At 42.3% G+C, this 21,877-nt stretch overlaps 1 protein-coding gene across 6 annotated transcripts in view; it reads right to left on the reverse strand.

Annotated features, from left to right (window-relative positions):
* Nucleotides 1–21,877, reverse strand: part of TNRC6B (trinucleotide repeat containing adaptor 6B) — a 283,665-nt gene that overhangs the window by 170,032 nt on the left and 91,756 nt on the right. The window lies entirely within an intron of this gene.

Here is a 21,877-nt window from a genome sequence, read left to right on the forward strand (position 1 = left end):
CATTCCTAGCTTCTAGCAAACAGAGTCTAGGGACACCATCCCTACTCATCTTGGCTAAAAACCATGGATGGACCTATCCTCCATGAATTTATCTAGTTCTTTTTTGAACCCCATTATAGTCTTGGCCTTCACAACATCCTCTGACAAAGAGTTCCACAGACTGACTGTGTGTTGTACGAAGAAACACCTTTTTTCCCTGTTTTAAACCTGCTGTCATTTGGTGGCCCTTTGTTCTTGTGTTATGAGAAGGAGTAAATAACATTTACTTTCTCCGCCCCAGTCATGATTTTACAGACCAATGTCATATTCCCCTTTAGTCATCTCTTTTTCAAGCTGAAAAGTCCCCATCTTATTAATCTTTCCTCATACGGAAAAGGTTTTATACCTCGAATTATTTTTGTTGCCCTTTTCTGAATCTTTTCCAATTCCAGTATATTTTTTTTGAGATGGGGCAACCACATGTGCACACAATATTCAAGATGTGGGCATACCACAGATTTATATGGAGGCCATATGATATTTTCTGTCTTATTATCTATCCCTTTCTTAATGATTCCCAACATTGGTAGCTTTTTTGACTGCTGCTGCACATTGAGTGGATGTTTTCAGAGAACTATCCACAATGACTCCAAGATTGCTTTCTTGAGTGGTAACAGCCGATTTAGACCCTATCATTTTATATGTATAGTTGGGCTTATGTTTTCCGATATGCATTACTTTGCATTTATCAACATTATATTTTCTCTGCCATTTTGTTGCCCAGTCACCTGGTTTTGTGAGATTCCTTTGTAGCTCTTTGCAGTCTGCTTTGGACTTATCTGTCCCTGCATCTATGGTCACAATTACCGTTGGCATCAGCTGAAGAAAAGGAACTCCTATCCCTACATTGTGACTAACCTTCCATCCATCTTGGGAATGCTTCACCGGCTGGGGAACTAACACCTGCTTGTCGAGGTGTGTGTTTGGCGAGTAAACTGATCTGAGTCACTACTGGAAAACAGTGAAGGTGTAACCTTGCATGTTCTGTCACAAAGGTGCAAGCTCCCACCTGACCAAGGAGTTGAAGATAGTTTCTGACTGAAATCAGCTCCCTTGAACAGTTCTGACAAGGTACAATAATTAGAGCCCAGCACGGATACAAAATTTGTATCTGTATCCAATTAGCAAAAATAGTCCACGTATATAAAGTGGATTTGCAGGGCTTTAACGATAATGTCACAAACACGGGAAGGAAGGTCCTGGCTGCTAAAGAATCTAGGGATGCCCCTATAAATGGCAAGTTCTGAATGAGAGTCAGTGTGTGGTTTTCAACATTCAACTGCAGACCCAAAGTATAAAAATGGGGAAAACACTTTTGCTGTGACAGATGACACCTCTTGGTACAACTGACCCTTGAGCAGCCGGTCATTGAGATATGGCAAAACAGTGATCGCCTAACAATATAGAAAAATAGCCACCACTGTTAAAACCTTTGAAAACACTCTCAGCACCAAGGAGAGACCAAATGGAAGCACCTGATACTGAAAATGATGGCCTACTACAAAACACAGAAACTTCCTACAAGACAGTTGTATCACTATATGGAAGTACATTTCCTGAAGGTCAAGGCCAAAAACCTATCCCCTGAACTCAGAGAAGGAATTATAGCTGCAAGAATCCCTATTCTGAACTTTTGAGGTTTCACAAATTTGTTTAGGAGTCTTAGATCTAAGATTGGTCTCCATCCTCTACTTTTCTTTGGTACAAGGAAATACCTCGAATAGAAGCCTCTCCCCTGGTGCTCAGCAGGGACCAGTTCTATCACTTCTACACGAAGAAGGGAGTTTATTTCTTGTCTTAGCAGGAATGAGAGTGGTCCCTGAAGGCACACGGGGAAGGAAAAGGAGGAGGAAGCAGGCAGTTAAAATGAATGGTACAGCCCAGTGATATTACTTCCATCACCCATATCTCTGAAGTGATACCTGCCATGCTTGTTGGAAATGGCTGAGTCGGTCTCCAAATGGAAGGAGCTGGGCAAAACATTGGAGATGGCAAGCTAAAAGAAGTGGGGTGTTCGAACCCTTGGCCATCCCATCAAAAACAAAAAACAAAAAGTTACCTACGTTTTAGTAACTGTTGTTCTTTAAGATTTGTTGCTCACATCCATTCCATTCTAGGTATGTGCACTACCACGTGCACAGTTGGAGATTTTTGCCTTAGCAGTATCCGCAGGGTCAGCTGTAGCACCCCCGAGTGCCGTGCTCATGCACTGGTATATCAGGTGCTGCTAACCCTATGCCCTCTCAGTTCATTCTTGCCAGCAACTCTGACAGAGGGGTAGGAGGACGGGTAATGGAATAGAAATGAGCAACACATTTCGAAGAACAACAGTTACAAAAAGGTAGGTAACCGTTTTTCCTTCTTCGAGTGCTTGCTCATGTTGATTCCATTCTAGGTGACTCACGAGCAGTATCCTCGGAGGTGGGGTCGGAGTTCATAGCCTAGCTTCTCTACCAAAGCCAGCATCATCCATGGCCTGCTGGGTAAGCGCACAATGGGATGTAAACATATGGACGAGCAACCAGGTGGCTGCTGTACAGATGTTCCTGGATAGGCACATGGACTAGGAAAGCTGTCAAAGAGACTTGCGTCCTGGTTGAATGGGTGGTTACGATTGCTGGAGGGGACAGCTTTGCCTGATTGTAACAGCAGCGAATGTAGGCAGTCAGGGCTGGCTCCAAGTGGCGAAAAAAGAAAAAAAGAAGAAAAAAAACCACGATCGGTGGCACTTCAGCAGCAGCTCAATAATCACATTGCTCCATTCTTGGGCAGCAGCTCAGAGAGGAAGAGAGGGACTAAGGGACCCGCCGCCAAATTCCCGCCGAAGACCTGGACGTGCCGCCGCTTTGTATTGGCCGCCCCAAGCACCTGCTTCCTTAGTTGGTGCCTGGAGCCAACCCTGCAGGCAGCAATCCAAGAAGAAGTTCTTTGAGCGGACACTGGATGACCTTTCGTACTGTCAGTCATCATGATGAACAATTGCGTTGACTTGCAGAATGGTTTGGTCCTTTCAACACAGAAGGCTAGTGCCAATGTTGGAAGTAGGCGGAAAGGAAGAGGTGGTCTTGCATTGCAGATTTGGCCATTTTGAGGACCCCTATGTGGACAAGCAACCTGACCCAGGACAGGGTGGGGGAAGGTATGATATTAAAGAGGTCACTGGACTTCTCTGCTAGCTCCTCAACTGTCGTAGAGATGAAGCAGGCCTTGGTATCTGCAGTATCCAGAGCTGCCTGAAGAGATGTTCTGGCTAGTAACTGTTGCTCAGCAATAGTGGTCTGAAATTGTTCCCTTTGGTCCAGCAGAAGCCGTTCAATAAACAATCCAACTTAGTATGGTTTATGTAGTTGTACTTTGCCATCGGTACTTAGTAACTCGCAATATGGAATTGTAGGGAATTGATTAGATTAATAGGATTTTCTCCCCAGGAAGTCCTGGCACTTCTGGTCTCTGTCATAAATGGTGACATAATGCTGTTGCTTACCCCATTCATTAACCATATCAACAACCAGAGAGTTAGGTGGAGGGAGGGAGAATAAGAACTTTGAGTCCTTAGTGAGCATGTGATTTATTTATTTTTTTAAATCAGCCCTCTTACACGTGTGCATTACTGTAGCCGGAGACTGCCAAAAGGAGAGCCTTATCAATAGGAGGGCAATTCTGGATGGTTTCTCAGATTGCAGAATATCCAACAGCTTGTGTTGGGATTCTCTGACCTCTTCAAGAAGTAACTGTTAGGATTCTGCTACTCATCTAATGAGATCCTGGAACTGACAAATGTTATCGGTCACAGATGGAGGAGGAGACATTACAGTTTCATCTTCCATAATTTCTTGGGCTTCAAATGTTTCCTCCTGTTGTTGGGGAGAAGAGGCTTGAGTCTCCCTGTTATCTCAATGGGAGAGGGCTGGGGCGCTGGAAAAGTGTCTGTGATAAGCTGCCCAGAGATCCCAATATGGCCCCTGAGGACCATACAGGGAGCAGGTGGAATTCAGGGCCGCTCCCACCAGGAGAGGTGAGGTCCTTGGGTTCGTATACAAGTATGAGGAGGAATCCTGAACAGAAAGCTGAAGGGAAATCTTCATTATCATCCTCTTCTTCTTCTATTGGTGGAGTGCAAACCAAAAAGGGAACTGATGGTACAACTAATGAATAGAGCTCCAAAGATCAAGTGGCTCTCAGTAATGAAAGGGGCTCGGAACCCACCAGCAATGTGGACTCTGGTTCAGCAGTCACTGATAAGTCATTTGTGTATCCAAAATCTTGCAGCACCGAATGATGTTGCGGTATCAAGTATTGTTGCGACACAAAGAAAGGTTGCAACACTGAGGGGTATTGTGGGAGTACGCTTGTCCTTGCTGAACAGTACCAATTACTTAGGGTGCTTCACAGATGACACCAATGTGACTGGAGGCTTACATAGTACCAAATAACTCAACTTCTCTCCTGGTACCCCTATTAAGTCCAACAGTACCGATACTCTGTTCGCTCTGCCATTCTGCAAGTAAATATCAAATTGCTGCTATATAAATCCATGGTATAACCACACCTTGAATACTGCATGCAGATGTGGTCGCCCCATCTCAAAAAAAAGATATATTGGAATTGGAAAAGGTTCAGAAAAGGGCAACAAAAATGATTAGGGGTATAGATCGGCTTCTGTATAAAGAGAGATTAATAAGACTGGGTCTTTTCCGCTTGGAAAAGAGGCAACTAAGGGGGGATATGATAGAGATCTATAAAATCATGGGTGATATAGAAAAAGTAATTAAGGAAGTGCTATTTACTCCTCCTCATAATACAAGAACAAGGGACCACCAAATTAAATTAATAGGTGGCAGGTTTAAAACAAACACAGGAAGGTTTTTTTTTCAAGCAACGCACTGGAACTCCTTGCCAGAGGGTGTTGTGAAAGCCAGTACTATAACAGGGTTCAAAAGGGAGCTAGATAGATTCATGGAAGATAGGTCCATCAATGGCTATTAGCCAGGATGGGAAGGAATGGTGTCCCTAGTCTCTGTTTGCCAGAAGCTGGGATTGAGTGACATGGCATGGATCATTTGATGATAACTAACTGTTCATTCCCTTTGGGGCACCTGTCATTGGCCACTGTCAGAGGACAGGATACTGGGCTTGATGGACCTTTGGTCTGACCCAGTATGGCCGTTCTTATGTTCTTACAGTACTGGGGTCTTTCCAGCACCATGACTCGACTTAGACCTGCAGGGCTTTCCCACTACACTGGTACTAGAGCAGCCTGTTGCGTTCACAGTACTGAGCCTTGAGGACATCATCTCTGAAGCTGTCTTGGTTGGTGAACAAGATATTTCTGAGGATGACTCCTTGCGAGGAGAATTAGCACTCCTTCTCTTAGGATGTTTAGAAGAGGACTCTGAGGATTTCCCCTGTTTGGGAGAGTGCTGTGCTGAGGCTCCAGCAGCACTGAAGGCCCCTACAGAGGGCCTCTCTGACCTGATCCCAGCATTTTCTTACTAATATCACTGTATATTTCTACATGACCCATCATGCGTGAAGCCATAAGAACATAATATGAACATAAGAACATAAGAACGGCCGTACCAGGTCAGACCAAAGGTTCATCTAGCCCAGTATCTGTCTACCGACAGTGGTCAATGCCAGGTGCCCCAGAGGGAGTGAACCTAACAGGCAATGATCAAGTGATCTCTCTCCTGCCATCCATCTCCATCCTCTGATGAACAGAGGCTAGGGACACCATTTTTTACCCTTCCTATCTAATAGCCATTTATGGACTTACCCACCATGAATTTATCCAGTTCCCTTTTAAACATTGTTATAGTCCTAGCCTTCCACAAGCTGACTGTGCGCTGTGTGACAGATCTTTGCAAATGACCTGAAAATCTGTACTAGTCCTTCTCTGAATAACTTCCCTTCACTAACTGCCCTTCCTTTTGAAGTCTTAGAAAAGGGATCAGCTAACTACAAATGCAGAAGGTTCAACAAGCTGTAATAGATAGTCTGACTCCATGCACAGCCCCTAACGTAATCAAAAGCATCACCATTTAAAAAGGTTGCCAACTCCACGATGGGCAAGGAGTTCAACAAATCTCCTTCATCTGGCTAATAGGCAACAGAAGATCCACATTCCTGTTATCTCAACATCGCACTAGAGGAAGAAAAAAAATTCAGAGCTCTGATACCTGCATAAACATGATTATTAACCCTTAGTTATAGTCACATGGTCTGCTGGGAGAACAGTATTTCTAGTCGTACCCATAATCCTGTTGTCCACTTGGGAACTTAAACAACACAGAAGTTGTCTAGGGAAATTGTACAAGATTCCAGAGGGATAATTTCAGTCTGGAGTTGTATTCTTGGCTTCCAATATTTTTTGAATGTGGAGTGAAAAAACTAAGGATTTATTTATTTATGGTACTGGCTGGGATGGGTTTGTGCTGTCATCCATGTCTCAATGAACAAACCTCAGTTGACGGTAACAAATCTTAATTAAGGCTGCTGGACCTTCCTATGTAAACAATCTAATCTCAGATTCTTATTTTCCTCCAACAATCTCTTTCTTTCAGAAGGGGAACCAAGGAGGATTATCATCTGTGAATAAATCAATACCCCCATCATTCACTAAGCTGGACGGGTCATATTCCATGCAAGGTCAATCTAATTATAGCCAAATCTCCAGTAGTCATAAAGAAATATGCAGAGTTTAGGAGTGAGGCTAACCTAGGACGCAGCACTTTAAGTGACATAATCACAGGTAAAGCAGATAAATATACAGAACATCCCCTCTCCTGGATCATTCATCTACTTCAGCAGGGCTCAGGTTCACCTACTGCTTTTTCTAACTTGTAGGTCTTTGGACTCTTTACCCTCAAGTTTGGTTCATATGTAGGGGAGAGGGAATTTGCAGTCCAGTCTGGCCAAATCCCCCCCACATACACCCACGCCCCCCAAAATAGTGATAATATTTTTACTAGAGTCAGTTTCTCCACTATTATGGGTCAGTAGTGCAGAGATCTATGAATGCATTAGGGGCTTCAGATAACAATGCCCTCACTTGAATTTGGCAGATCTGTGAAACTGGAAAACCCTAACTCAGTTCACCTCAACTCACTTTATTGGGTGCAGTAGTCTTCTACATGAGCAGTACTTGGCAATGAGCTGTAGGAATTAATGATAAAAAGAAGAATGAATGGTAACTGGTGACTAGCAACGAGGGCATCTATTGGCACAGCATGGCATCGCTGGAGCAAAGGGAAGGCAAAAGCCACAAGCTACCATTTGGTGCACCTCTTAACAGTACTGTTGAGGATGGCTAGAAGAGGTAAAGGAAAGTAAAAACAGAAAAAAGAAGTTTAGCAAAATATTTTGGCATCTCTAAGCCACAACAGACTAATAGCCACCAAGTGATGCTTCCACCTCCTGGAGCAGAAACAACTGGAGAGCAACAGCCTCTTAAATAGGAGACTATCACTATCACAGTCTTTTTCTCATCCCCTTTCCATCTGCTGAAAGGGAGAATTATAATCACCTGTCTGGGCTTGCATACAAAGAATGTGGGAGCCTTGGAGACTTTATTTTTGCTAGGAGTGGGTCAGAAGTTGAGAAAAATTTTCTGAGCCCTTTAAATGAGTTTTAAATTGGTCTCAAAGAAGTGAGAAACCGGGTATTGTCAGATGATAGAATTTCATTAATTTGTATCAAACTTTAGGGCCAAAGCAGCGTATACGAATATATTTACGCCCCAACTGCTTTCTCTGAAGGATCAGGGAAGTGGTTTTATTCCAGATAGGCGAACTGCAGCAGAAACCCTCTGAATCTGAATGCACTTTTTGACTACTGGGAGGCTGACCAGGGATAGGTCTAGTGATGCAGTAAAGTAGTTATACTCAGACTGAGGCTCACAAGCCACAAGAGGCTCTTTAATGCATCTCTTGTGGCTCTTTGCAGCACATGACATTAAAACACTGTGATTTAATTATTAACCGATCTACATTATTAACCAGTCAGGATGCTTGGACTATGTTATTAACCAATTATAGTTGATTAAATAATCATCGTTGGCCAGTTATTTTGTTGTGAGAACACACACACACACACACCCCTTGTCTTCAGTTTAAATATGAATATATAGTGCTACAGTAAATGAAACAATGAATTCAAACTATTGTGGCTTTTTTGGGTAATGTTGATCGCTAATTTGGCTCCTGAACTACTGAGGTTTGAGTATCACTGAAGTAGAACCTGATATGGTGATATCAAGAGGTAAGATAAGCAAAAGGTAAAATTGCAAACACTATACATTTAAAAAAAAATAAAAAAGACAAAACAAAGTAAACCCATCACTAATTTATGCCCCAAAATGGCATACACAACACATTCCAATGCACATCACCCTGTTATAGCACCAACACAAATAAGCGTTGTGTCCTGAAAAACACCACAATAGTTACTGGGAATATATTTGGAAAAAGCAGAATATCTCAATTTACAGATTAGGAGAAAAAATACTTCAGTGTTGGTCAAAGCATCCTGCCACCTCACTGAGTCTTTTTACAGATTGGTCTTCACCCCAGGCACTCACCGGCAGCGGCAGGAAGCGGAGCAGCCCAGCTCCAGTCCACTCCACCCTGCCAGCTCTCAGCCACGGCGCTCCGCTTCCACCGTGGGTGAGTGCGGAGAGGCTGGGGAAAGGACGCGCCCCATACTCATCTGTGGCGGGAAGCAGAGTGCTGCGGCTGGGTGCTAGCGGAGTGGAGCGGAGCCGGGCTGCTCTGCTTCTGCCACTGCTGGTGAGTGCAATAGGGATCCCTTCCCCCAAGCCCCCTCCCCCAAGCAACACGGCTGGGGCCAGGGCGAGGGAAGCAGAGCGGGCTGCTCCTGGCTCCCTGCTAATTCCCCTGGCCACTTTGGGACTGAAGGGCCCCCAAAACTCCCCTCCCACAGCTCCTGCCCCCCAGACCCTCCCTGGGGGGGAAGCCCCTGACCGCCCCGAAGATGCTCTGCCCCTTATCAAACCCCTCAGCCCTGGCCTGGCCCAACACCCTTAACACGCTGCTCAGAGCAGCGTGTCAGAGCTTTACCATGTTGTATGCGAACACACGTTCTATCAGGTCGCATTATATCAGGGTAGAGGTGTATATATATTTATTTAGAGAGGCAGGGGATTATACTGAGCTGTACAAAAAATGCTGGGAAGGAGAACTCATGATTGAAGCACCTCACTCATGACAAAACATCCTGTGAACAAAAAGGCCTTGTCATATTGACATTTTACTACAGGATCTCAACCATTTGAATTGTCCACTAGAAGGATCATTCTGATGAGAGCTGGCTGTTCTGATACATGCTCCGCACTTCACATACTTTGAAGGAACTGGGTGGCGGGAGAGATGGGGAAAGGAGGTGCAGTGCCTACAGGCGAGAGTCGCACCCCTCCACCTAGGAGCCAGACCTGTTGCTGGCCGCTTCCAGGGCGCAGCCTGGTCCGCAGTGCCAGGACAAGTTGGAAGCCTGCCTCTGCACCCCAGCTGCATCACTGATCGGGAGCCGCCCGAGGTAAGTCCATGCCCCAACCCTGCACCTTGAGCCCCAACCAAACCTGGAACCCCTTCCTGCACCCCAAACCCTTCATCCCCAGCCCCACCCCAGAGCCTATGCCCCCAGCCCAGAGCACTGATCCCTTCCTGCACCCCAATCCAGAGCCCCCTCCCACATCCTGAACCCCTCATTCCCAGCCCCACAGCGCGCACCCCAACCTTCTGCCCCAGCCCTGAGCCCCTCCCACACCCCAAACCCCTCACCCCCAGCTCCGTTTGGTCAAGGGCATGAATAATTTTCTTCAGCTGGGTCTTCAGAAAGAAAGTTTGAAAACTAGTGGTCTAGACCACTTTGCTGCATTCAAGGGGGCGGGGGAGGAAACCAGAGAAATGAGTGGTAAAATGGTGGGCTAGAGCCATAGCTACCATGACATGCACGCTGAGAAAACCAGAGGGAATTTAGATGAGGAACTGACATCAGAAGTTTGGCAATATGGACCAGACTGCTCTTTTGCATCCCTGAGAAAAGCTTGTGGAAGCTTTGTTAAAGTGGTAGAGAAATGGCCTTAATTACATACTTTGAAGGAACCTTACTGAGAAAAGAATCAGCACAGAAAATCCTTAGGCTTTCCTAGAAAAACCACAGTTGGTTCCAAACCCTGGGAATCTAAACTATTTGAGGGGTTTTTATTGTTTGGTTTCAGAGCCACCATTAGTATGAGTGGGGCTGACAGAATCCTGGAAGTAGTGAAGGTTCAAGATACCAAGCACAACTTGGACTGAACTTAGGAACTAAAGTCATCCTTGCAACAGCTGGAGAAAAAATACCTGGCTACCGTGGCAGTGAGAGGGCCTCAAGTCTTGTGCTCTTCTTGCCCCCGATTTATCTGCTTTTCAACACCATATTTCACCCCAACCAGGAAAGAAATGCAGCTAGTGACCACTGGCTTGTAGTTTCCAAAATGTCAGGTCCTAATGATACACTGCCCCTAGAAGCCCAAGACTTTCCTGCTACACTGCTGCAGACAGGGAGGGAGAAACAAAATCTCTGGAAACAGTTCCTGCCTGGAGATAAAAAAGGAAAAACTTAAGGGAATTACCTTTTTCTCCAAGAGATTGGGGAATTAGAGATACAACCAGTACTCCCCCTGCAGGCATGACATCATGAAGTTAGGAGAGAGAAAAAAGACAAGAGGATCCTCTATGCTTGGAAGATGAGGATGAAGATCCAAGTCATAATGAATTACAGAGCAACAGGAGCCCATAAGAGAGAAGGCTATGTTTTCATCTACTGAAGGGATGTACCCAATTATTGCCTTGTGATCCTGAATTGTTGCTCATGAATTCACAGGGAGAATTGTAATTTTTCACAATTACAGATGACTAAGAGAGAATGTGGCCATTCCTCCTTTATGTTGACTTTGTGATCTTCCATACTTTTGAAGGCTATTACTATGCCCCTGAAGTAAACCCAGAAGCTCCAGACAGTACAGAATAGAGACAAATGCTTCCTCAACACCACGGGCTGGCCTGAACACCATTTATGCTCAGGTCTCCACAGTGGCTCCCCGGTTGCTTCCAAGTGCAATTACCAAAGTTGGAGATAATCTTGGAGCCTTAAAGTCAGCGACATTTATCTGAGAGGCTATTATTTTATGCTCTGCCAAGGCAGAAAAGATCAGTCATGACCTTAAATTTGAGCACAGTACAGCTGGAATTTTTGAAGACACTTGAGAATCAGACATCCAACTCCCACTGAATTTCAATGGGATTTGGGCACTTAACTCTCTTAGGCTTCTTTAAAAATCCCAGGCTATATGTCCAGAAGTAGGGCTCTTCCAGTTGAAATCCTCCACACCTTTGAAATTCACTCTTTTTAGCAGGCAATCAAAGCCAAGCTACCTTCAGTGTATAGCAAGACTAAAAAAGGAGAATTCATCAAGAGTTTTCCTTTCTGTAAAGATAGCAGCTATTACTGGGGCCCCAGAACATGTTAGAAATTGGCAAAACACAATTTCATTCAAAATGGTCCTAAAGCACTTCATAAACTATTCACATACTAATCTTTTCCTCCAAGCAATGAAATGCAGCCACCTCTGGAATGAAACATAGCAGCTATTGTATAGAACCCAGAAAAACTATTGAACAGTTTAAGACAGGAAATGAAAAATATTTTGTCCAATCAAAACAATGAGAATTTTAGGTTAGTAATTATGGAAACTGGAATTTGTCCAGGACACAGGGATTAAAATTCTAAACTTCATAAAAAGCTCCCAAGGGTTTTACTAATGCACACACATGATCAGGACCTCTGTTTCAAGTCTCCTCTATTTAAAAAAAAAAAAAAAAAAAAAAAATCTCCCAAATAAATATTGCACTGAGACACTGGTTCATACTGAGGAAAGAAAGCCCCCTACATAGTCACCAAAAGCTGAGTCTTCCTCCGGCTCACTTCCATGCAATAGCCAGGGCATAACCCTCCTTAACTAGTGAAATCAAAAGGCATGCATTAACTTCTGCTATCAACAATTCTGTACAGAGCAGTCTCTCAGTTTAATAAATATTTTAACAAATAATAAAGTTACTGTAATAGTAAATATTGGTTTTTTTTTTATTGTTGAAGGAATGTAGAGAATGGGAAAACTTCTTTTCATGCCTATGCATGTCCAACAGTCTGTACTGCGGAGCACTCCCCATACCCCTGCTGGTTGTAGGGAGAGCATAGATCAACAGTCAGCCTGGGGTCAGGACAGCCCTTCTGTGGAGAACCACAGAATGATGCTTCCAAACTGAAAAATAATAAACAAACATGTAAGTCACCTAACTAACAAATGAACCTTGTGTATCAGACCCTTAGGGAACAGACAAATATTCCTTTATACAAACGTGCTTTTTACCTTAGACTCTATGAAGAGAGAGGAGAGAACCAACCATTTGGATTGAGACATGCGAATCCTCTCCAGGTGAGCCAGAACGTTGGACATCAAAAGGTACTAAAGAAAATTCACAGGTTAGAAGGAAATTTTCCCCTCTCACCCGCTGTCATGTGACAGTCTGTACTGGTGGAGTGCACAGTAGTACTCACTCCTAGAATGAGAGGAGGATTCAGAACATGTTCATGGGAACTGACACCATGATTAGTGTTGGGACAGCACATTCTGAAGTATCCTTCCCCTGAAGGTCAAATCTGAGGAGGAAAGGACACCAATCTTGTAGTGCTTTGTGAATGTATGCACTAATGTCCACCTATCTGTCTTACAGATTTCTTCATAGATAATCTATAGGTTTTAGCAAATACATGCCTTGATCTATCTTGCAATGGAGGATGTAGAAGCCTTCTTCCCTTTAACTGAAGTGAGATACAAGATGAAAAGAGCTGTGTTTTTTCAATAAGGCTCTGTGATATCGAAACAGATTTTAAGTGCTCCCTTGGCACCCAATTTATGCCATTTAGTCTACTCAGGATACTCTGGATTAGGGCAAAAGGTAAAGTCACTTCTTGCAATCTGTGAAAAACAATATGTATGTCTGGAATAAATGATGGGTCTTCTGAATAATCACTTTGTCCTTACAGAAAATAAACGAACAGATGAGGCTCCATAAACAACGCTTCAAGTTCCAATACCCTCTTATCTGAGGTGACTGCCATTAAGAAAGCCACTTTGAGAGTTAAAGTAGACCAAAATGGAGTGTAGCAGTTCAAATGGTTATTTTGTTAAAAGACTCCTAGCATCAAATTCAAGATCCAAAAAGGGAACATGTGCACTATGGGAAGACTAATAGGGGTTGCTACTTTAAGGAATATGATGTGATGACTAAAAATCATCTTTGGTCTCTTATAATTCAAGATACTTGATAGGGAACCAACTTCTTTCCCCAAAGTCCTAGGCTTTAGGCCCTTGGCTAGCCAATCCTGTAGGAACACTAAGACATCCTTTACATTAGCTTTTTTGGTATTAACGTGCCTTTCTTAGCACCAAAACTGGAATTTATTCAAGTTATCCCATATATCTTGCTAGCAGAAGCTTTTCATCATGTCACAAGAGTATCCATAACTCACAATATCCCAAAGACCTCAGTTCTCCCCTTTTAGGTTCCACACTGTTAGTTTTAGCAGATCTGAGTTTGAGTGGCAAATCAGTCCCCTGGGTCAGAATTCCTTCCCAGGCTGGTAATTTCAGAAGAGGTTTGCATCTGTATCCTCACTACGTTGATGAACTATAGTCTGTGGGACCAGTATAGGGCAAGTTGGGATGATTGTGACCCATGCACCTAAGATTTTTTTCTGGCCTTGCCAGTAGAGGTATGGGAAAAGACAAAGCCAGCCATGTGGCCCATCTATGAGAGAGAGCGCACACACATCAACTGCTTCCACTCTGGGATCTTGGCTCCTTGTGAAGAAACTCACTGTCTTTTGATTTTCCCTTGAAGCAAAGAGATCTGTGACTGGAACTGTGAACTTTTTCCAACATCTCCTGAAACAGAGAAAGATTCAGACTATTTCCCTGTGTCCAATACCATCCTGCCGAGCCAGTCCTCTGCTGTGTTCTCCCTCCCTTTTGTGTGAATAGCTTTCAGAGAGAGGATATAATACTCTGATCAAATCAGAGATTAATCACTTCCTTGTTGAGGAAGGAAGATTTTGTTGACTGATGTATCCTATTGTGATGTCTCTGGGGATGAGTAAGATTTTGACTGACTGCTGAAAATAGAGGCGGGCTAGTCTGGTGGCACTTATATTTAGCCATTTCCATTTCTCTTCTCCAAACTGAAACATGTCCCAGGTTACTCTAGAGATGGAATATGCACCTCACTCATGAAGACCGGCACTGGCAGCAATCATGAGTCTAAGCAGTTCTAACATAAGATACACCTGTTGAAATCTCAAAAGACGAGTCCACCACTTGAAAGAGGAAGTGAGTAACTGTGGAACAGTGATTCTTCTATCCTGATATGTTACAATTTTCCCCAATATGTCAAGGGGAGTTTTTGGAGCATCCTCGTACAAAATCTGGCCCATTGTAAAGTGTCCACACATGAAACTAGCTTCCTGAGCAGTTGTGTCAGGATTTTTAGAGATGTGTGATTACCAGATATTTGGTGAATTAATGAGAGGAGCTTCTGTTATTTCTCCTCTGATATGAGCATCTTGTCCTTCTTGGTGTCTAGGATTACTCCTAAATGTACTAGTCGCAGAGACAGCTGGGAGGTAACTCTTCTCTATGTTTGCCAGAAACCTATGATCCTGTAGGAACATTACAATATCCTCTAGATCCTAAAACACCATCTGCTAGACCATTTCCTGATCAGGTTCCTGTCCTAAGTGTATATCCCCCTTCTCTCTCAGATCAGCCACTAAGACCACCAGAATCTTTCCAAGTTTGGAGGCTGTGGCAAGTCTAAATGAAAGAGCCCTGTACAGAAAATACTTCCTGTCGTGATAAGCACAGACATTTTCAGTGGCTCTCCTAGACTGGCATGTGAAGATAAGCCTTCTTGAAGTATAATGACGTCATGAAAACCAGGAATGATAATGCCATGACGACAGACATTCAGATTTCCATCCAGAACCTCAAAGCCCCTGTGCATTTGTTGAGAAACTTGCAATCTAAAAGGGCTCTCATGTCTCCATTCTTCTTTGGAACCACAAAGAATATCAAGCATGCTCCACAAAATCTGTCCAGTTGGTACCAGCTCTACAGCTACAATGAAAAGAAGGAGTTTGAGCACTTTGTTTACTTTTTGGTTTTTCATAAGGTTCTTCGACCTGTGGGAGACTATAACTTGTTTCTGTGGGATTTGGTTATTCTGATGGCATACGCCTATAGAACCATCTCTAGTACCCATTTGTATGAGATAGATGTCAACCATAAGTGGGCACATTTCTGAAACTCCCCCTTCCCCTAGATGATAAGAGGTCTTCTCAGACATGGGACACTAACTCAGATAGATAATTTCTGGTTTGGGGGTATTCTAGAAGAGCCCTGAAGTTTCCCAATCTATTGAAATGGGACCATCTACCTCTTCCAGATCTGAAGTTTTTGTGGATTTCTTGTGGGCTGGTACCATGAAAAGATGAAGTGTAGCAAAAAGAAAGGTCTATAGTTTTTTTTAAGTTGATAAGGCAGAAGAGACTATCTATTCACCTTCTCCTATTACTGCTTTGTCCACGTCCTCAACAAACAGTTTGCCCCCTGAGTACTTGGCAGATGCCTCAAAGTTCTTAGAAATGGATCATTTTTTGAATGTTGGCTCTTTTTGGCAAAAGCCTCTCCTTTGGAATGAATCAGTGTGTCTTTAACCAAGGCAACAGCTGCTGCATCTATCTTTGGCAGAGTGATCAAATCTTTATCATCTTTGCTAAGGACCTGAACCTCTGGATTTGTCCTTTGAGATGCCTGCCTTTACTAGGGAACTCCCACTCAGCCTTGATTACCTCTTCAAACAATGGGTGTAGTGTAACGTAGTTCTCTCTTTGTTTTACCTGGAAAATACTTCTGAGAGGCTTTCCTGGGTTGGTGGATCCTGGAGTGTCTCAAGCAGCATTTCCAGTGAGTTAGCACCTTCCAGAACATATAATCATATATCTTGGGGGTGGGGGGAGGCAGACCCTCTCTTGTAAATCCTTCTGTAGTTCCACACAATCTGAAACAGATAAGTCCCTTTTCTCCAAGGAAACTGAACTAGATGAGGAGGAGGAAGTTTGCCCCCTCACTCTTTGATCTCTTCCATTTTTTAGCATTATGGCCCTTAGTGTTTCTTACTGGGAAGGAATTAAAAGAGAAAGAAGAAGAGACTCTTCTTTGAATGTCTTTTTCTGAATGCCACAGTCCCTGGAGCACTTTTATCCTCACTTGGCAGGGCAGACCCTGGGCCAGAGTCTGAACCGCATAGCACTTTTATTCTGCAGGCTTTTTTATTTTTAAATAGATCTTTAGTGTTAGCTGCTAGTTTCTCTTTCGAGGTCTCCTTTAGACTTTGACTCTTTTTTGGGGTGGGGGGGAAGAAGAGGGGGAACGACACATGAGGCCGGAGCAAAGTCATGTCGCAAACTTATTTCTGAGGTGGAGAGCCCTTCAGAAGCATGCCACTGAATTTCCTCCAGGAGGACAGAGTTTTGGAAAGCAAAGGAGAATTTTTTCTGCTTCCTTTGTCAGAAAAGGCTCAACAGGCATGGAGCAAACCTGTCTGACCAGACTGAAGTAGAGCCACTTCATTATTTCAGGGGGCATCCCTGAGCCTGAAGGGATGATGGTCCCCATGGACCCACTAGTGGGGGAGGATGGTCGCTCACCCTCTGAAATAAACTGTTCATTGGCTGAGAGTGGGACAAGGCTGCTGCATAGCTGCAGTAGTGGCTGCTGCTGCTGCTCCCTTGGAAGGCTGAGGTGCCATTATGGGATCTGCTTAAACTGTCTCTTGCATTCCCCTTGGGCTGGAGGCCCTCGGTGGCCCAATTCCCTGTCTAAGTCATCACACCAGCCACAGGAGTTAGGTCTCATGTCTGGAAGGCTACAAGGGGACCTGGCCTGCTCTAGCACCTTCAGGTTGCCCTTTGGTATGTCTGCATGCTCCTATCTGCTGCTAGGATACTTTGTCCAAACTGCCACTGGATAAAAAGCAAGACTTGGAGGACATTTGTGGCTCCTTTTTCTCTTCCTTATCAGTCATGAGCCAAGTTAAAAAAAAAAAAAAAAAAGGGGGAAAAACAGCTCTGTTCTGGCAATAATCAGACCCTACCCTATTCAACAGTCCAGCAGAGGGTCTGAGCAAAAATTAGCTCAGAAACTCCTGGTCAAAAGAAGAAAGCACCTTCCCTCCTACATTTAGTTTTAGAGGTCTCCAATCACTTGAATTTAGGGCTGTCAATCGCAGTTAACTCACATGTTTAACTCAAAAAATTTGATCACAATTAACTGCACTGTAAAACAACAGAATACCAACTGAAATTTCTTAAATATTTTGGATGTTTTTCTAAATTTTCAAATATATTGATTTCAATTACAACACAGAATACAAAGTGTACAGTGCTCACTTTATACAAATGTAGTTATTTTTGTTACATAACTGCACTCCAAAACAAAACAATGTAAAATTTTAGACCCTAGAAGTCCACTCAGTCCTACTTCCTGTTCAGCCAATCACTCAGACAAACAAGTTTCTTTACATTGGCAGGAGATAATGCTGCATGCTTGTTCACAATGTCACCTGAAAGTGAGAACAGGTGTTCGCATGGCACTGTCATAGCTGGCATTGCATGATATTTACATGCCAGATGCGCTGAAGATTCATATGCCTCTTCATGCTTCGGCCATTGTTCCAGAGGACATGCCTTCCATGCTGGTGATACTCGTTAAAAAAATAAAGCGTTATTAAATGTGACTGAACTCCTTGGGGGAGAATTGTATGTTCCTGCTCTGCTTTATCCACATTCTGCCATATATTTCATGTTATTGCAGTTTAAGATGATGCCCCAGCACATTGTTCACTTTAAGAACATTTTAACTGCAAATTTGACAAAATGCAAAGAAGATACCAATGTGAAATTTCTGAAGACAGTTACAGCACTTGACCCAAGATATAAGAATCTGAAGCGCCTTCCAAAATCTGAGAGGGAGGAGATATGGAGAATGCTTTCAGAAGTCTTAAAAGAGCAACACTCCAATGCAGAAACTACAGAACCCGAACCACCAAAAAAGAAAATCAACCGTCTGCTGGAGGCATCTGAGTCAGATGATGAAAATGAACATGCATCGATTGGTCTGAACATGCATCGATTGGTCTGCTTTGGCTCGTTATGGAGCAGAACCCGTCATGGATATGTCCTCTGGAATGGTAGTTGAAGCATCCAGGGACATATGAATCTTTAGTACATCTGGCATGTAAATATCTTGCAACACTGGATACAACAGTGCCATGCAAACGTCTGTTCTCATTTTCAGGTGACATTGTAAACAAAAAGTGGGCAGCATTATCTCCTGCAAATGTAAACAAACTTCTTTGAGCGATTGGTTGAACAAGAAGTAGGACTGAGTGGACTTGTAGGCTCTAAAGTTTGACATTGTTTTATTTTTGAATGCAGGGTTTTTTGCACATAATTCTACATTTGTAAGGTTGACTTTCATGATAAAGAGATTATACTACAGTACTTGTATTAGGTGAATTGAAAAAGAGTATTTATTTTGTTTTTTACAGTGCAAATATTTGTAATAAAAAATAAATATAAAGGGATCTCTGTACACTTTGTATTCTGTGTTGTAATTGAAATTAATATTTGAAACGTAGAAAACATCCAAAAATATTTAAATAGTATTCTAATTAATTGTGCAATTCATTTTTTTTAATCACTTGAGAGCTCTAGTCAAATTCAGATTTTTTTTAATCCTATCCAAAAAGTCTCCACTACAAAAAGAGATGACTCCTGGTCTACAACCTGCCCAGGAATGGAGGCAGAGAATTCTGGCATTCTCCACAGACAGCCCTGGCCCCAGACTAGCTGACAATCTTTGCTCTGCCACCAACCAGCAGGGAGAGGGCAAATGCCTGATACTACAGAGTGTGTGGGGGGAGGAAAGAGATGAGAAATAGCAATGGGAAGTGATCAGCAGATTTGAATTACAAATAAATATTTATTGAAGAACACAAGTCTCTTCCCTATTCCTTGACCGCACCAATTGAGCTCAGTTTCTTACCAATGGATGTCAATACATGAGCAGTAAAGATGATCACCACAACCTGCAGAGGTGAGTTTGCAATTATAGAGGCTGGTACTGAGCTCAATAACCAAATATTTCACTTAAGCCAATGACTTTAGAAGTCCTAGTTTTTTCTCTTTAAAAAATTATTTCAATTAATATCAATCACATCTATTGTCTGAACTGCTAGTGACAGATTTCTAAGAGAAGCACATTGTATTTATATTCAATAACCAAGGTCAAACAGTTTAACAAGCAAATACCCTGACACCCCATAAGAATTGTAACAGCCTTTTCAATGTCCTTATTTATTATACACCTTCCATTACAGCTTTTCTTTAATGCAGTAACTGTATAATAATGGGTTCAGTCTTTTTTATCCTGTTTGATATTTCAAAAGCACATCGGCAACAAGTACTATCACAGCCTATTTCCTAACAGTAACAAAATCTCTGCATGGCATTATCATTTGTTTTCTAAAATTTCCAGAAGCAGCATAGATTGGTTAGGAAAAAAAAATTATTTTTGAGAGAGATAGACAGAGACAGACGGTTCAGTTAATGAAATCAGGACCCTTCCAGATGGTATCACAGACCAAGGTAGGTCAGTCCTATGCTTCAATAATCTTGACAGTGTTCTTTTAATACTAGACCCTCCTGCAAGGCACTCTAGTGAAGGTGTTTCTATCCCCTGATAAAATAAACTGTGAGATTCAACCCCACTACAGAAATAAAAAGTCTTCAGGCCAACTGACAGTTAGAAAAGCCTGCTAATGTATACCATTATGTACACAGTAATCTCTAATGAAGGAAACTTCACATGTTAACCAACGCCATGCAAGTATTACACCTATTGATAAGTCTCTAAATAAGTGCATGTTTCCATTCCCATTCTCCCTTTATCCACTAACAAACCCTATTTACCTATTCCACATCCACATTTGAGTCCCTTATATACCATAATGCAATCTACTTCTCTTCAATAACTAGCCTCAATTTCATTTGATAATTAACAGGGAGGACAACAGTCTTCCTATGCCTCATCCAAGTACTAATAGCTCCAAAGAAGTGGTTATAGAATAAAATATTCATTGAAGATGTCGACATAGTTGAAACTGGGACAACATTTTTTGAACCACTATAAGAATAAAAGTTATTGGAACCACAAATTGTCTTGTGACTATCATCAATTTTTATTTCCAGTTGCCAGGTCAATGAAGCATAAGTAACAAGAGCTAAACTTTTTTTTTTTTTTTTAAATGTAACCTACAGTATATTCACTTAGGTAGATGAAAAATTTATATTCTGGGTAAAAGGAAATCCAGATGACTAATCAAGCAAAAAGCAATGTTTTCAACTAAGTACTGTGTTTATAGTACAGCTGAATAATGTGACTATTCTTGTATTTTAGCTGAGGTATCAAAACTATAGTTTTACACTTGTACAAATTTTATTAGTAACCTAATTAGGACTTAGTTCTTTAGGGAAAGCTCTGGTATTTTACCCTGTATTTGTACAACATCTAGCACAAGGGGTCCTTGATCCTGATTGGAACACTTGGACACCACTGGATGGTAATACAAATAATTTGGTGAGGAACTCTGCCCACTCCCAGTTTTGAATATTCTCTCCAGTCAAAATAGTTCTGGAAAGGTAGAATATAGTGTTGTAAGTCACCTGAAAAGCTGCAGCTAGAAATCAGGTCAGCTGGAAAAGAATTTTCAGATTTTATTCACAGTAAACAAATGCAGCAACAAAAGGCAGAGCACACTATTTCAATGAGGCCAATATAATACCCCTCCATGTTATTCTCTGCAATCATATATCGTTTCACCATTAAGTCTCTGAGAAATTTTATTAAAGCAGGAAGTTAACTACCACTTTTTTACATTATCTGCTTAATTTCAAAAATTTTCCGCATGTTTCAATCACCACAAGTTTGCAACTCTTCTTCAATTTACTGATACTAGTATGAACACAAAATAAATGGCAACAATTATTTGGAAAAGTTTGGCTTATTTCCACAGTAGAAAAGAATGCATCTGCTCAGTACTAGAACCTCCCTGAGTTCCTCTTAGTTATTGATCCAAGAAACAACTTCAGCCACAGAGGCAGCAGACTGTTGCTAGCCTATGAAAGGCATAACACCAGAACCAAGGAAACAACACAGTTCCCTGCATTAGCTAAAAGGCAGTGTTTTAGGGGTCGGTAAGATCATTCTCCTCCTTTAAATGACGAAGTGACACTGGAATTGTATGTAAAAAAAACTTTCTATGGTCTGGCTCTGCCAAAGATCCAAGATCTTCCTAATCTCTATAAAGAGAGAAGTCAAGAACAGGATAATCACCATAATGTTGGCACTGGCTCGAGCAAAGGAATTATCTAGGATATACATAGGGCATCCACTATTATAGTACCATTAGCAGAGGGCTTTCCCCTCCCCCAACCAAAGAAAGGTTTCTAGATTTCCACCAAAAAGTACTTAGAGACATATTTTCTCCATGCACTCTCTTAATAGAAATGAGTCAATTTCTTTTTTGATTACATTTTCTCTTTCGTCAAACTATAAAAGGCCAGCATCTAAATGGTCCATCCTGTAAAGGACATTTCA

This window comes from Chelonoidis abingdonii, chromosome 1 (genome assembly GCF_003597395.2).
Source record: "Chelonoidis abingdonii isolate Lonesome George chromosome 1, CheloAbing_2.0, whole genome shotgun sequence".
Taxonomy (NCBI): Eukaryota; Metazoa; Chordata; order Testudines; family Testudinidae; genus Chelonoidis; species Chelonoidis abingdonii.